The sequence below is a fragment of the Tauraco erythrolophus genome, chromosome 6 (genome assembly GCF_009769465.1).
Source record: "Tauraco erythrolophus isolate bTauEry1 chromosome 6, bTauEry1.pri, whole genome shotgun sequence".
NCBI lineage: Eukaryota > Metazoa > Chordata > Aves > Musophagiformes > Musophagidae > Tauraco > Tauraco erythrolophus.
In genome coordinates this window covers 5,915,324-5,931,207 of record NC_141470.1, presented here as the reverse complement: position 1 = coordinate 5,931,207, position 15,884 = coordinate 5,915,324, and positions in this window count along the sequence as shown.

Genomic DNA, 15,884 nt, shown 5'->3' with positions numbered 1-15,884 from the left:
CCTGATGGAGCTCTATTGACTGACTTGGAATTATATTCCACCAAAAGCAAATTGGCTGTCAGTATTTAGGTACGCAGCATACCAGCTGTGGTTACAGAGGCAGCTTCCTTTGAGATTTCTGTTTAAACACCAGCTTTTGCTCGTTTGTAATTGGGTGAACTATTGCCCTTTTCCATCGAAAGAAGTCGGGAGGGATTTGGGGTAGATGAGAGGGGTCTGCCAGCACAGGGATATCATATATGATCTTGTTACCCACCTGTAAAAATGGCAAAGAAAAAGTATTGTATTTGGGTCTCGGGGAATCATCTGCAGGTTTGTGGCTTTGTTACAGCTATGTGGGTTTAATTTTTATTTTATTTTTCAAAAAGTTGATGCTGCTTGGATCAGATGCTGTTGTCTACCAAGCAACAGTGCCAGGGAAGTTCAGCCCACGTGCACTGCAAAAGAAAGAGGATTGTTGTGCTGTGTTTCCTACTTCGCCTCTCATCTTCATGCTTCAAAGTGCTTCAGTGAGGAATACGTAAGCACCACTAGCCAAATTTATTGATGGAGAGAAAAAACGGAGGGACTAGGAATTTTGCTTAGGATGAGCTCGGTGGGGACCAGCACAGCCAGGAAATGAGACCTGGATTAAATTAAAGCCGAAAATCACAGGAGTAAGAGTTAAATACATGCCTAAGTGTTATTGTGGACGGAGGTGAATGTAGGTGTGCGCTTAAATATATTGCAAAATGAGGATTAAAACCGAGAACTCTGCTTTGGGAGCTGGATCATGGCGGTGCTAGTGAAAAATTCATATGCATGGGAAGAATAAAATGTTATGTCTTACGTTCCCTAGGTAGCCATTATTTTATGAAGTGTGATTCACAAAAACAGGGAGGCTGGAGAAACCCGAACGCAAAACACATGTCCCGAAAAGACATGATGGGAAAGCAAACAGTAATTATGTGACCATCTGCGAGCGGCGACGCTGAGGATGGGGTTTAGTGGGCTGCGAGTGCCGGTGCAGCTGGGCACACTGGCTGTGCTGGGCAGGGCCGTGGCAGCCGGAGCCGCTCCGTCGCCCCGCGGCTGGCTGCTGGGCAGCACGTTGGCTCCGGTGAGCTCGGGCAAGTCCGCGGGAACAAACCCCTCGCTATGTTTACAGCTCAAACCACTGACTTTTTTTCCTTGCACAGAACTAATACAGGAAACCTCATAAGAAATCCCAAAGGCACCAGCTCGGCCGATGTGTATTTCCATAGGAAACAGCTGCATCACCATCACTCCAGCCCCTTCTCCTTGTGTCCCTCAGGTGGACAGGAGCTCATGCCAGCACACGGACCTGACGGTGACGTTCCTCGGCATCGCCGCTCGCGGCGGAGGGGACGTTTCTGCTCCGCCACGCTCCCGAGCGGTTGCGTTAAGCCAACCTGTTTTGCTGGCTGGGTCGCTGGGGAGGTGATGTCTTGGGGGGAAAAAAGGGGAGGATAAGGGGTGGCAGCTTTTTAGCTCACTGCAACTGGCTCCTCTGTGCCCTGGCTGCCACGGCGCCGGCTCCCCAAGTTTCAGAGAAGATCCTATTGTTCTGCTCGCTCGAGGTGTTGCACAAGCGGCTAAATACCCACGCGCTTGGCCAGGCACGACCTTAGAGCAGGTGAGTTTGCCTTGGGGCAAACAAAGAGCTGGAAGAGGGGCTGAACAGGGAATGAAACCCCCTGAGGCACCTCGTACCAGCCCCAGCATCCACATCCCCAGTGCCTGGGATCTCAGGCAAAGGCGAAATTGTGGGTTCAGGAGGCGAAGGCAAACGGCGTGGTCGCGTGGCGGGTAGGAGCATCCCTGCTGTCCCCACGGATGCTGCTGCACAAGCACCGGGGCACCGAGGAGCACTTGGCCTTCATCCCTTGGCCAGGATACTTAATTTAATAAACGAGTGGTTTGAGCTGCTGAGGCAAATCATCCCTCCTTGGTCCTTCTGCTCTGATTTGCACCAGTATCCATCTGGGCTACGTCCTCTGACGTGACGCGAGTGTCATCACCAGCAGGACTCATACCCACAAAAGCCATCTCAAATATCATGAACTGGCTGGGAATTTTGTGACCTCTGCAGAAGAAGCTCATCTGCTCTCCTAATGTTCAGGTTCATTGAAAGATGCTGTTGTGCAGAACCTCGTTAGTTTGTGGTGAATCCAGCTGCAAACGGCTGGAGTTGTGAGTTAGCACCTAAGCAAAGAAAAAGCAGGCAAAAAGGAAGATAACGTTTCTCAAAATGGACTTTGCTCATTTATTTTATCATCTGTAGCTTCATTTGAATTATTTATGATAATACTTGGCAGTGGTGTCTGCAGCACATGTTGTGAAAATAATGAAATCCAACTCACGTGAGACTTCACTCTGTTAAATCTCCGCAGAAAGGAGAGCGGAGCCCGCCGGGCTTTGCACGCTTCACGTGTAGTAGGGACGGGGGGGTGGAGGTTTCCTGGTAGCAAGAAGCAGTTTGTAGTTTTCAGTCCACTCCGTGTCCGTTTGCATCCGTTGCTCGATGGCCACCTGAAACAGAAACTCTCTGGAATGGGATATTCCACGGCTGTTGTCTGCACAGAAGCTGGTGTTGCCCCGAAGCCCACGCTGATGCGGCACGGCTCCTTTAGAGCACCCTCACATAACAAAAAAAAAGCAGCTACATTAAAAACCTGAAACTGGGGGTGTTTATTCGAGCTCAAAAAAAAACCCATTCAGGGGTTTTGTACGTTGTGACCTTAGAAATACTGGTGCGTGGATTGAAACTGGGGACCGTATTTTCCCCGCTGCCTTATACTGCTGAGTTTTAGACCACTGAGCACGCGGGGAATACATTTATATCTCGATTGCTCTTACTCACGGGTTAATTCTCCAAGCTTCCCAAGGAAAGGTGGCTCAGCCTTTACGAAGCAATTCAGCCCTGAAATGTCTCGTAGTGAAGCCGGCGCTTTCTTACCCGACAGATCCTCCTCTGCCGCTCGTCGCTCCGCAGCCAGCTTTGGACACGCAGAAAGAAGATTTAAAATCCAGCTAACCCAGATCTTGGCTCACATGGACACACTGGTTTCGTTTGAGCAGGTGTACTGAAATTTGGGTGGAAACGGAGCAAATTTGGCCTGTGGTCTCCAAGACCTCGTTAGCACGGGGCTCTGCGATATGGGGCTTGCTGGAGCATCACCACGGAGCTGCCTTAAGCACTTTCTCTCTAACGATGCTCTTGGGGTACCTCAGTGCTGAAGCTGTGGAGTTAAAGGCACATTGAAAAGCACCTGGGGGTACGTTGGCATGAGAAAAATACCCACCCCACCACCTCCAGCAGCCCTTGGAAGCGGCACCCGATGCAGGGCACGAGGACCTGCGTGGAGGAGCAGTACCAGTGCCGCTAAATAACACGATGGAACAAAATCGGCGAAAACAACCCCCATTTTAGGGGTCCAGAGTTAGTGTCAGAGCTCGGAGGTTCCTCTCATGAGTATCTGAACCCCGAATGCCCCCAAAACAAGGCTCCTGCTACTCGGCCAACCTTTTCCCTGACTTTGGCAGCAGGTCAAACTGAAAGAGGGCAGATTTAAACTGAAAGCGGGCAGATTTAGGTTAGATATAAGAAAGAAATTTTTCACTCTGAGAGTGGTGAGGCAGTGGAACAGGTTGCTCAGAGAAGTTGTGGATGCCCCATCCCTGGCAGTGTTCAAGGCCAGGTTGGATGAGGCTTTGGGCAACCTGGTGTAGTGGAGGGTGTCCCTGCCCATGGCAGGGGGGTTGGAACTGGATGATCTTTGAGGTCCCTTCCAACCCAAACCGTTCTATGATTCTATGATTCTATGATTCTAGGTCATGCCCTGCGCGGCGCTGGGGCAGGCTAAGGGAGCGAGAGGCCCCGCGGAGCCCGTTCCCGCTGGACCTTGGTCCGTACCGCTCCCACGCCAGGATCCCGGGGCGAAAGATGACGGCAGCTCTTTGCTCAGCAATAAAACAGGGTGGAAAACAGCAGCACTTTGGCAGCCTCTGGAGCTATAGCGGGTGCTGCCGAGAGCAAGATTTTACATCCGCAGTACTGAAAGGGGCTGAAATCCCGGTGTCACTGCCGGAAAACCATCGCCCCAGGCCAGATCCTGGCTTACTGCAGTGTTTTGTCGTCCTCGGAGCTGCATGCAGGAGCAAAGCATCCGCTCCCGGCCACGGGGGCGAGGGCAAACCCTCTTATCCGGGTGCACGGGGCTACGCAGCGGGATGGGGACCCTCTGGCAGGACTGGGTGCCCAAGGGCGTCAGAAGAGGGCATCAATATTGGGGTTTTCCTAGTCAGCAAACTGTACCAGCTCCCAAAGTATGGCAGCTTTTGGTGGTCAGGCTTGTGGAGCTCTTCCTAGAGAATTTATCCTGGTTTCCCAGCACCAAGGTAGGCAGCTCCCTGGTTTTTGGTGGGAGAAATCCCGGAAGACGCACACTGGCATCTCAGCATGCCTCAAGAGATCCAGCACATTTCTGGGCACGTTTCTGCTTTACTGAGGAACTTCTGAATTTTCCTAGGCCCTGCTTACCCGCTTCCTTGCCACGGAGGACTGGGATGTGCGATCCCTAATGGGTGATATGCTCCTGGCAGAGGCTGAGATTGGGCAAATCCAGCTGTGCCCAGGCAAACCCTGAAGTGAGCACTCCGAGTCTTGGGGCTCTGCCTGCCAGTACCAGAAATTTTATTTTAATTTGAAAAAGGGTTTGCCAGATGTTTGTATTTCCATAAGAAACTAGACCTTCCTTTGCATGCACCGGAATTCACCCAAATGGGAAGTGCGGGCGATTTCTGTACTCATTTGTTTCAAAACCCTTTGAAATCTGAAATTAATGTGTGTATAACCTCCTTCCTCACGCAGTCGTGCAGAAAGGAGCCCTTCTTGCAGATCACCGAGGAGGAGCACACTCACAAGGTGTCCTTGGGAAGGTCCAGTATGAGCTGGGAAACTTGCTTTCCTCCCTTTTCTTTTAAACAGAGATAAAACGTGAAACAGTGAGGTTAGAGTTACTTCTGAAATGTTTTCCTACGTAACAAATAAGGGAAATGCTAAACAGAGCTTTTGCAGGCCACCTCTGAGGCTTCTTCAGAATAAAAACACACTATAAAATGGAAACAAAACGTGAGGGAAGTATGTGCAGTTTAAATACACTGTGATACACAACTCTGAGTGGTATTTACCTTTGAAAATGGTCCAACATCGTCCGCTGGATCACTGGGATGAAATCTTAAATGCAGAAGATTTGATGGTGCTTTGCTTCTGTCTCTGAGCTGAGCTGGGAAGCGTGGCAAGCAAAAAGCGTGGGTGTGTTATATATACATCGTTTGCGTGTGTACACGTAACGATTGTAAATAAAACAACTTCTGACCCAGGAGAGGAAATAAATGTGCTCAGCAAAGGCTCACCGCTCCCCCGGCCCTCTCCTGCTCCCCTCCGCCCAAAGGGGCTCACCCCCTTCTTTACCCCCTCCCCGCTGCACCCGGGGCATTGCAGCGGCACCTGGCACGGCTGCGCCTCCCCCACGGGCATGGGGGGGGTCCTGGGGGCACAGGGTGAGGATGCTGGGGGGAACGGGGCGAGGATGCTGGGGGGGACAGGGCAAGGATGCCGAGGGGAACAGAGGGAGGATGCTGAAGGGAACAGGGGGAGGATGCTGGGGGGAACGTGGAGGATGCTGGGGGGAACAGGGAGGATGCTGGGGGGGACAGGGCAAGGATGCCAAGGGGAACAGAGGGAGGATGCTGAAGGGAACAGGGGGAGGATGCTGGGGGGAACAGGGGGAGGATGCTGGGGGGAACAGGGAGGATGCTGGGGGGAACGGGGTGAGGATGCTGGAGGGAACGTGGGGAGGATGCTGAGGGGAATGGGGCGAGGATGCTGGGGGGGAACAGGGGGAGGACGCTGGGGGGAACAGGGGGAGGATGCTGGGGGGAAGAGGGGGAGGATGCTGTGGGGAACAGGGGGAGGATGCTGTGGGGGAGAGGGGGAGGATACTGGAGGGAACGTGGGGAGGATGCTGAGGGGAATGGGGCGAGGATGCTGGGGGGGAACAGGGGGAGGACGCTGGGGGGAACAGGGGGAGGATGCTGGGGGGGTACAGGGGGAGGATGCTGGGAGGGACGGGGCGAGGATGGTGGGTGGAGGGGAGGGGTCCCGGGGGGACGGGGCGGCGGGTGCCGCGGTGCAGGCGCCGGGGAGGGCCCGGGGGAGGTGTCGGGGCCCGGGGCGGGGAGAGCGGGGACAAAGAGGGGAAGGGGCGGAACCGGATCCGGGGGCGGGGGGGGCGCGATTCGCGGCCCGGGAGCGGCTGCGGGGTAGCGGCCGCTGTGCTGCCTCCCGGGGAAGGGTGGGGGGCTTCTCTGCCGGGGTAACGATATACCGGACAAAAAAAAGTTGATTTTCTACAAATCTTCCACTTTTTTCTTTTCTTTTTCTTTTTTTCTTTTTTTTTTTTTGAGAATGGGAATCTGCCGCGTCCATCCGGAGTTGGGGGTTGGAACTGGGTGATCTTTGAGGTCCCTTCCAACCCAAACCATTCCATGATTCTATGGTCTTCGGGCCAGGCTTACGGAGAATGAGCTGAGACTTAAAAGCCGACACCTGCAGCGGAGAACCACGGGCTCGGCTTTTTGTGGGGACAGCCAGGCCTTAGGGTTTCCCGTTTCCGTGCCCATCAGCACCTTTGGGGGCTCATCTCCGACAGGTTTTCCAGGTTGTCGTCACATAGTCCCCCCAGTTTTCCCGACATGCTCTGTTAGGGCAGCGTCAGATCGTGGCTGTTGAGCCTCTGGAACCATCCGCCCCATCTGCTGGAGTTTGGAGTGCAGGTGGACACCCACCGCAGACGTGTTGAAAACCCTGCAGCACCTCTCGAGTCTCCAAATCAGAAAAGTTTGGTTCAGAGTTGCAACCGTTTGATAATTCAGTTATTTTTCTGCAATGCGAAGAAACAAAAAGTCATTGCTCGATGCTCGTGTTGTCCCCAAGCTCCCAGAGATGCCTGGCACCCCGAGGTCCACCCGTTGTCCTGCTTGGGGACATTTGCAGCCCTGAGGGTTGGTTTTTACTCCCGATTTTCGGTAGCTTGACATCCAAGCAGCATGAGGAAGGAGAGGAAGGAGGGACTCCTCCCTGGGCTTTCGGTGGAGATGGCAGAAAAAGCTCTGGAAGCCTCATTAAGACAATAACAACATTGGGGGGGGGGAGGATACACATACAGACATCATCTGTCAACCTCTGCTGCACCCCATGGGCTGCCGGGGTGAGCTGGGGCTCAGCACCCACATTTTGAAGCTCATACGGATGGTGGGAGCAGCATCAGGTGCCCGGCGAGCCGCGGAAATGTTCAGATAACACCGGGGCAGTAAGTTTTCCGGGAAGGCTCGGAGTTTAGTTGGACAAATCCTATTAGCGTGAACATCGGCTGCACGGCTAAATCCTCGCATTCTGCACAGAAATGGAATCCCTGAGGGACTGGCTTAAACCAACAAATACTCGGAAAGGAAGAGTCGGGAGCGGAGGGAGGTTTGTCCGGGGATGGTGGATCCTGCAGGAAGTAAATTGGGCAGTGCTCGGGGATTTGGGGCTGCCGTGGCGCCGCGGGGAGTCGTTCCTGTTGGTGCTGGTGGCGGATCCGGAGGGTGTGGAATTAGCTGGGACAAAGGATGGGTCCTGGGTGGGCAGTGACAGCCGCCCCGTGCCCCAGGGGGATGAGAGAGGGGTGGGCAGAGGATGAGCATGGCCTGAAATAGCATGAGAAAAGAGGGTGGAAAAGGTAAAAGTGAGGGGAAGGAGCTTTATTTGAGGAGCAGGGGAGAAAAGTGGTGAGAGAGGAGGATCTGAGCAGGGGGAAGGAGCAGGAGAGGGAAGAGGTGAACGTGGAAGAGGAGGGGAAGATGGGGAATGTGGAAAGCCGGGGGGCTGGCTGGATTTTATGGGCAGAGGTGGAGGTGTCCTGCCCTGTGCTCTCAACTCATGAGAAGATCCAGTCTCGGCACAGCACTGGGCAAGAACGCAGCTCTCCTGAGCCAGCAGCAGCTGGGGATGGGGGGGTTGGCTGGAGGTGCCAGCGCCCCGCTCCCTGCCCTGGCTGGGAGATGGACCGATACACACAAACCCAACTGGGACAAACTGTGGGGACAGGGATGTCTGGGAAAGCCCAAACCTCAGGGTTTGCCGAGACCAGTGCTGTCCCACCGCTCCCACTCGCCTGCTGTCTGCGAGGGCTGATCGGAGCAAGGCTGTGTCTGCGGAAAGGGGAGAGGGAAACACATCTCCCTGAAGACCCCAGAAGCACGGTACACCAGTGATTTCTTTGGATACAAAAGAAAAAAAGGAAGGGGCAATTCGTTTCCTCCCAGGCTTTGAAACACAGGGAAAAGAAAAACCATCTTTGGTTTGAAACACAGGGAAGAGAAAAACCGACTTTGACACACAGGGAAAAGAAAAACCATCGCAGCTTTACTACCTGGGAACGAGGTGTCCGTGATGCGAGGCAGGGCCACGGATTCTCTGCTTCACAGAGCCCAAAAACCAGACCCCATATCCCCGACGGCCCCAGGCTGACGGCCACAGGGAGTTTCTCAGGTGGCTCTGCTCTCTGCTCACTTTTTGCCTTTTTTTTTTTTTGCTTTTTTCAGCCTGGGTTTGTGCCCCCGAGATGGCGCTGAGCAGGGACAATGGGAAATGGGGGGAAACGCAGCTGGTTTGCACTGCAGTTCAGCCAGGGAAGAAGCGAGAGGGATGAGCTGAGCGGATTTTCTCAGCTTGTTATACGAGTGCGCGACGTTTTCCAGGGAAGCGTCGGCACCGGAGTCGCAGAGGTGTCACCTGTGGGGAGGAAGAGCGGGTTCTCAAAAAGTCAGGAGACCAGCAGAGCCGCTACGGCCGCCGATGCTGAGGTCCTGTCCACACGTCCGATGGCAGCGTCTCCCTGCAGGATGGGGTGTGGGGTGCTGGGGGTGCTGCTGCTGTGGAGGACCTGGGTCCTTCCCCATGGCCCTGGGCTCAGCTGGAGGCTTAACCCAGCATCCTGGCTGCTGTAGCCCTTGCAAAAGTAGTTACTAACCCAAATATCCTCCTTAGATCCTCCTGGGAGGGCCTGGACTCCACCAGTCCAAGGTTTCTGCTTTTCTGACAAACAAATGCACCTGGAGTAAAGGGAACTTCACTATGGTACGGCAAATTTTTGTTGAAATCCAGGCTGGCAAGTGGAGCTGAGTGTCTCAGGCAGTGAAGCGCAGGCTCTCAGCCGTCAGGGCGATGGCTTATCACCAACATTAATCCAAAGAGAGGGCTCCTTCGCCAGGGCGAGGAGACCAGATACCAAGGTAAGGTGTGAGTTCAGCCATCAGACATGGACCTAGTGCCAGAGCCTGGGGGAAAAAGTCTCTCATCAAGGAGACACTGGAGGATAATGATCACTCTCCGCCTAAAATTATTCCTCTGACGTATCTGTGAAGCGTTCCTGGGCACGGCCTTGCTCCTGCCCCAGCCTGGCACTCCAACCAGAGGAACCACTGGAGCATCGCTTGTGTTTCTCAGTCCTGAGATCCTTTTTGCCATCTGCTCCATCACCAGCTCATCGCTGTGGTTTCTGGTGCGTGCTTGGCCACGGCACGTCGGGAAGGGCTGGCACGGGCACCTGCGGTGCTGCTGGAGACGCTGTGCTGCACATCCGTGGGGTGATGGCATTGGAGAAGACCCGCCTTGGTTTGGGTGGACACACGGTTTGACAAGCTCCAAAAAACCCCAAAGGGTTCAGACTTGGCGCAGAGACCATGTCAGCATCGACCACATTTAGGCAAAGTGGGTTGTTCGTGCTTCTTTGGACAGAGCCTTATGTCAATTGCCATTTTTTCTGCTGTTAGTATTCATCATTCCCTCCAGTGTTACCCTGGATGTTTGAGCTGGGATCTGCCTAATCCCGGAAAGCCTGGCTTCTCCTCGTGCCAGAAACAGGGAACAAAGTCATAATTCTCCTTCTGTAGACCCCCAGGCTGATGCCACGGGAACACCGCCGTGCCCCCCACACTGTCATGCCCCTTGCACCACTGTGCCCCCCGTGCTGCTGTGCCACTCTCCTGCCAGCACAGGTAGCAGAAGACACTTTCCAGAGGGGAGGCTGCCCTGGCTGGAGCGCTGCTCTTCGGCGAGTAGCCCGGGAAGTTACGGATGGCTCCATCGAAGCGACGGTGCCAGCCTCATAGGGGACCTGGTTTCTGAAGTGTACAGGTCCTCAGGTACCTAAAGTTCTCCTGGATTCACCCCGTCTGCAGCCTTCCCCACTCCCCCCATTGCAGGTCCCATCCCACCAGCCCCAGCTCTTCACCCACAGCTGGCATCCCAGCACAGGCTTCTTGCCCAGGGACCCGAGCCCCGGCTCTCCTTGCGGAGCCGAGCCCGCTCCTGTGCGTAAATGGGGTCTAGTGGAGACTTGTGAAGCACAAAAATCCTCGGAAACAGGCGCTGGGGATGCTGAGGGTGCCTGTGGGTGCATGGGGCCGGTGGGGTGACCTCCCCCCAGGCAGGAGAGCAGCACTGATGAATCCTCCATCGCTTCGTTGCCGTGGTCAGCAATCGCTGCCTCGTCCCCAAAAACTGGGGGAGTTGGGGCACTGAGCTGCTGCGTCTGCGCTGCTCTGAGCACCCATCCAAGTGCAGCCAAGAGGTAAAAATCCCCCCAACCTGCAGTTCAGAAATGGGAAAATGAGGAAAAATAGGTGATTTGCCCACCTGCCGCGCAGTAAACCCCCGGGAGTTCTCCTGGTGTCTCTGCTCCGGAGCCGCAGGGAGCCCCAGGAGCGTGGCCCGGCCCTGCTCACCCCCCGCCTTCGCCGTGATTATAATCCCTAATTTCTGGTTTTGCCACCTGCACTACGTCTCATAAAATTTTAAAGCTAATGCTCTGCCAAACTCAAATGGCACCGGAGCAGATGTTTAAGTGCAGCCTTGGATGAATAAATTATGGGGTTCGTGGATGTGGAGCGAAAGAAGGAGAAGCTGGATGGCTCCGAATGGAGAGATAATTGATTTAAATGACATTGTCCATAGTAATCACCTGGGATTAGCTCTTTGGGCACAGGCAGAGTAAGAGATGCAGCAATTAAAGACACCGGTCTAATGACAGCGACGACTCGCCCGTGCGCGATCCCTGCTCAGCCCTCTTTTTTTGGCAGCTCCGAGGGTTTTCCACCTCTTTATCCCCTGTTGGTCATCAGGCAGGGAGGAGGAATCGTGGCTGCTGTCGGTCTGGGCACAGGACTGTGTCACACCGTGTGCCAGGGCTGGCAGGGAGGGGGGAACCGCAGCAAGAAAGCGCAGAAATGGTTTAGTGCTGGAGAAAAAGCTCCATCGTGAGACTCTTGCGGAGATCAACCCGTTTGGGTTGTCCGCCGGGGTGCTGGGAGGGGGGTCGATCGCGATAGGTGATGTATTAAGCCCTAAAGAGCTCTTTAATTTCACAGAGAAAGGGGCACGAGACGGCTGGATGGCTGGGCACCAAACCCAGACCCAGCAGCACAAGCTGCTTTTTTTAACCTCGGCAACGGGTGAAACATGACGGTGACTCGGATGCCCACAGGTTTTTTTTTTTTGCTCTGCTCCAGACATCTGGGATGGCCCTGGGCAAGTTACTTAACCTTTTAGCACGGCTCAGTCCCTTCCGACGGGTAAGGTGTTTACATGATAGGGTTAAATAGATTAGCTTGGCTAACCCGTGGCTGCCATGGAGTTAATTATTCCTGGGATCCCAAGAGCTCGCTGGTCCCTGAGTCCTCTCTCCTTGATGGATACCACGGTCCTGGGTTCTTACGGCTGGCGGACAAGGAGATCTGCAGCGTAGTGATGCTGCAGTGAAGAAAATAAAGGGTTTTTTTAAATAACAAAAGCAGCCGGGTGGAAAGCTGCGGGGAGACGTCCCTGCTGCCAGTGGTAACTGGTTTTCCGAATTGTGCTGAGTCAGCATAAAGGAGGGTGGGTGCTGTGACAGCAGAGGCTCCTCGGGGGAGAAAAGGGTACCGAGTCTGGGTGGGTACCGGCTGCTCCCATGGCACAGCGATGCCAACGGAGGGACCGGCACCGCGGCTCAGCAGGGATGCGAGGGCGAGTGGTTGCGACTGCCCAGCGCAGGGAGTGGGATGTGGTCCCCATAAAGGCCTGGGACAAAAATGCCATTAATGCCCTTTTATCCCTAGAAACGGGCTCCAGGTTCCCGTTCAGGTCAGGGTTTACCTCTCAAACCTCTCCTCTTACAGAAGTTTAAAAACAAACCCCAAAGGCTCTGATGTGGGGGAGGCTGCACGAGGCCAGGGCGAACGTCCGTCTGTCCCGGCGTCCTGTTCCCAGCGGTGGATGCGTGTGAGGACAGGGATTAGGGATGCAGTGCAGGGGGGTGCAACTGCCCGGGGAGGTTTGCCCCAGGTCGGTTTTTGGTTTTAAAGCTCCCTGGTCAGTGCCACGAGCTTTGGCTGTGCCCGAGGAAGGGATGCAGCAAAAGAACTCGCCCCCGTGGGTTTTCCGAGCGGGTGCCGGGGCAGGGACAGGCCAACCCCTCCGCGCAGCCACCTCTCCTCCTGCTAAATCCCACCAAGGACTCCACTAGGCTGAAAAAAAATAACCATTTGCTTTTCTTCTTTAGGTTGGACTCACCAGTCAGCTGCTCCTGCTTTTTCCTTTCCTGAATGTCCGAAGCTTCTCCAGGCCAATGACGGGTTTATCCTGGCTCCGGAGCAGCTCTGCGGCGAGGCACAGAGAGAACACGGGTTGTGCATTTCCTAACACCCCGGCACAGCTCCTGTTGGCTCCCAGGGAGAGCATCGATCCGGTCCAACCCCCCCTCGCCCCGCAGACCCCCGGGGCATGCCAGCTATTTTCATCCCTCCGACAGCTGCAGGAAGACGTCCCCGCTCCCACCTCCGCTCCGGGAGGCAGCTGCAGGCGGCTCTGCGGAGGGCTGGAAAATCCTGCACAGGAGGGGGCTGTGCTGGTGCGGAGCCCATCGGCCGCCTCAAACACCCTCCGTGTTCCCTCCCCACCCTGCTCGGGGGGAGGTTTGCTCGGACAAAGGCGATGCTCCCATGGGATGTGTGCTGAGCAGGCTGTCCGGGTGCTCGTCCTACACCCCGAGAGCCCCCGGCTGGCAGCTGGGCACCTCGAGGTGACAGCGCTGAGCTGGTCCCTGGTGATGGTGCCCTACTGTCACCATCCCTACCGGAGAGGGCTGACTTGCCACGTGGGACCGGGAGCAGTAGGATTCTCCTGCCTGGGAGACAGTGGTGGCGATGGACTGGCTGTCCCGCAGCAGCGCTGCCTCGAAGGTTGGGTTTGGGGGGGGACGGATGGACGGACATCACACCCACCCGGCTTACCGTGGCAGCTCAGGGCTGGAGCAAGCAGGAGAGCTCGTGCTTTTCAGGATCACCCCATTTCTTCTGGATCTCTTTGAAACGATGAACCCTCAAGCTGGACCCACACACCCAGAGCTGCCCAGACCCCCACGTGCCATTGGGGAGCGGGTCCCTCTCCCCCCGCCAGCCCCGTGGATGGGATTCCTGCCATCTCCCTCGGCCATCGTGCTGAGCAGAGCCTTTTTTTCCCCCTTTCAGGCTGACAACGGGCCTCGGCATCAGCTGCGTGTTGCTCAGCATCAGCCTTTCAGCAAACAGCAGGTGCAGGCGGTGCGACCCCGGGGCTCCGCTGCAGTAATCCCCGCTCCCCCCCCGCCTCGCGCCCAATATTGTCCCCTCGGCTCAAGAATGTTTTTGTCTCCCCTTCACAGTTGCGAATTCTTTTATATATTGAAAAGAAATCTCTTTCTAATCTTCCTGCCCGGCCACGGCTCGGGAATAGCGGGTGCCCGGCTCCGAGGGGGAGCGTGGCCTGGCACAGCTGCACCGGACGCGCTGCTCCATCCTCGGCAGCTGCCCGCACCGGTCCCTGGCTGAAGGGCTGCGGGCAGGACACTGGGATCGCTGCCTCTCCACGGGCTCTGCCCCCCACCCCGGCAAAGAAACCTCATGGCACAAAACCACGTCCTCTGCCACACACGTGCATGGACACAAGTGGGGGGTGCCAGTTCCTGCCCTGCCCTAGGGCAGGACGGAGGGGGGCACACGGGGTCTGCGGGGAGCCGGGCTCTGCGGAGTGAGCAGGGGGGCTGCAGCCATGCACCAGCCTGGAAATCCCATCTGGCAGCCCCGCCTGGCACCTGTGGGACACGGGAAGTGGCTTTTTTAGGGAAAACCAACCCACGCAGGTCCTGGCCGAGAAGTGGGGACGACCGCTGCCCTGCCTGGGATGCTGCTCCAACATGGTCCCTTCTCCAGCATCCCAAAAGGCTCGGTGTGTCTGCTGGGATTTGCGCACCCCCGGCTCAGACCCCCACCCTTCCCCAACAGCCTTCCGTACGGAGCGGAGCCGCTCTCGCTGCGGCCCAACCCCTCCACAGCAGTTTTTACCTCGCAGACGTATTTTAAAACGAGTGTCCTCGGCGTGTTCATAAAGCTACAGGAATCCCCACAGACACGGGCTTTTGTTGAAAGTCCGGTTTTGGACACGGCTTGGAGGAGCCACGGTCCCACCTGCCCCAGAAGCACGAGGCAGGACATGAGCGGTGTCACAGCCACTCTTCTCTTCTACATCTTCCACTTTCCTCGACGTGACTTTCTGCATCAAATACATTTCCGTACCGGTTCTGGCAGCGTCGGAGCTCAGCACGAGCCCAGCTTTTCCTGCAAACGGCTCTGGAGAGGACACGCGGAGCGAAGGGGCGTGGGTTAAGGACAAAACAAGTTTCCTTGTACAATCGCTGTCGGAGTTGAGGTGGTGCACCCAAGGAGCCGGAGGAGAGCAGAGCTGCAGCACCCATGGCAGGAGCACTGGCAGGACCCAGACCTTCCCCACTTCCAGTGCTCAGAACAGCTCGAGAACCTGCGGCCCCGCACGCCCGCCCCGTTGCAGCCACCTGAGATCCCGGGGTTAGTCCATCCGCAGGTCCAAGCGTAGCTGTTTCTCAGCAGAACGCCTTCAGCTGCAAAATCCTACACCTGGAAGGGACCAACCCCAGCCAGAGCATCGCTACCTTCAGGGTGTTACACTCGGACCGTTCTCCCATCAGGTGTTCGACCAGCGGGAACGAGCTGCGGAGCGCCTGGATCACACACAGCGAGAAATGAGTCAGCCAGGCTGGATGCCCCGGCAGCGTCTACGGATCCCCAACGAGCTACGAGACGTTTCCCTCTGAACCAGCCTCACTCAAAATCCCCCTTTTATACACACCACTAAAATAAACTCTTTACCTTCAGGAATAATTCCCTCGGCTCTCCAGCTTTCTCCAGCTGCAAACAGGGCCAGTATGTCAAAACCCTGGGAAGCTGCAGCACACAGAACCATGCCCTGCCATCCACTTATCCGACTCCGACAATTCCCATCGCAAATTCAGAGCGGACACCGTTAAGCTCCCATCCGGAGGCACAGCACCCTTGTGTGTTTTCCCTATCAGCTGCTCTCCAGCATATCACTGGTATTTTTATTTTTTTTTTTTTTTAAATGAGAGCTTGGAGGAAAAGCTGTGGTTGGTAAGAAAGAGGGAGGGACAAGGGAATGCGAGGCTGTACCCACGGCGGCTGCCAGCCCGGGCGCGCGGCAGCGGGTACCAGGCAGGGTCTGCACTGGAGCAGCCCGGGAGCACGGGCCACCCCGCCAAAGCTTATTTTATTAGTATCATAAAAAGATTAAAACCTTTATCCCCTGAAAAACCCTCCCCAGCCCTTCTTTTTACACCGTCCCGAGGCAGCCCGTGCGGAGCTGCTGCACGAGTGCCATCTGAGGAACGTAATTTTCTTGGGATTTATGGATCTCTCCCTCCCACCTG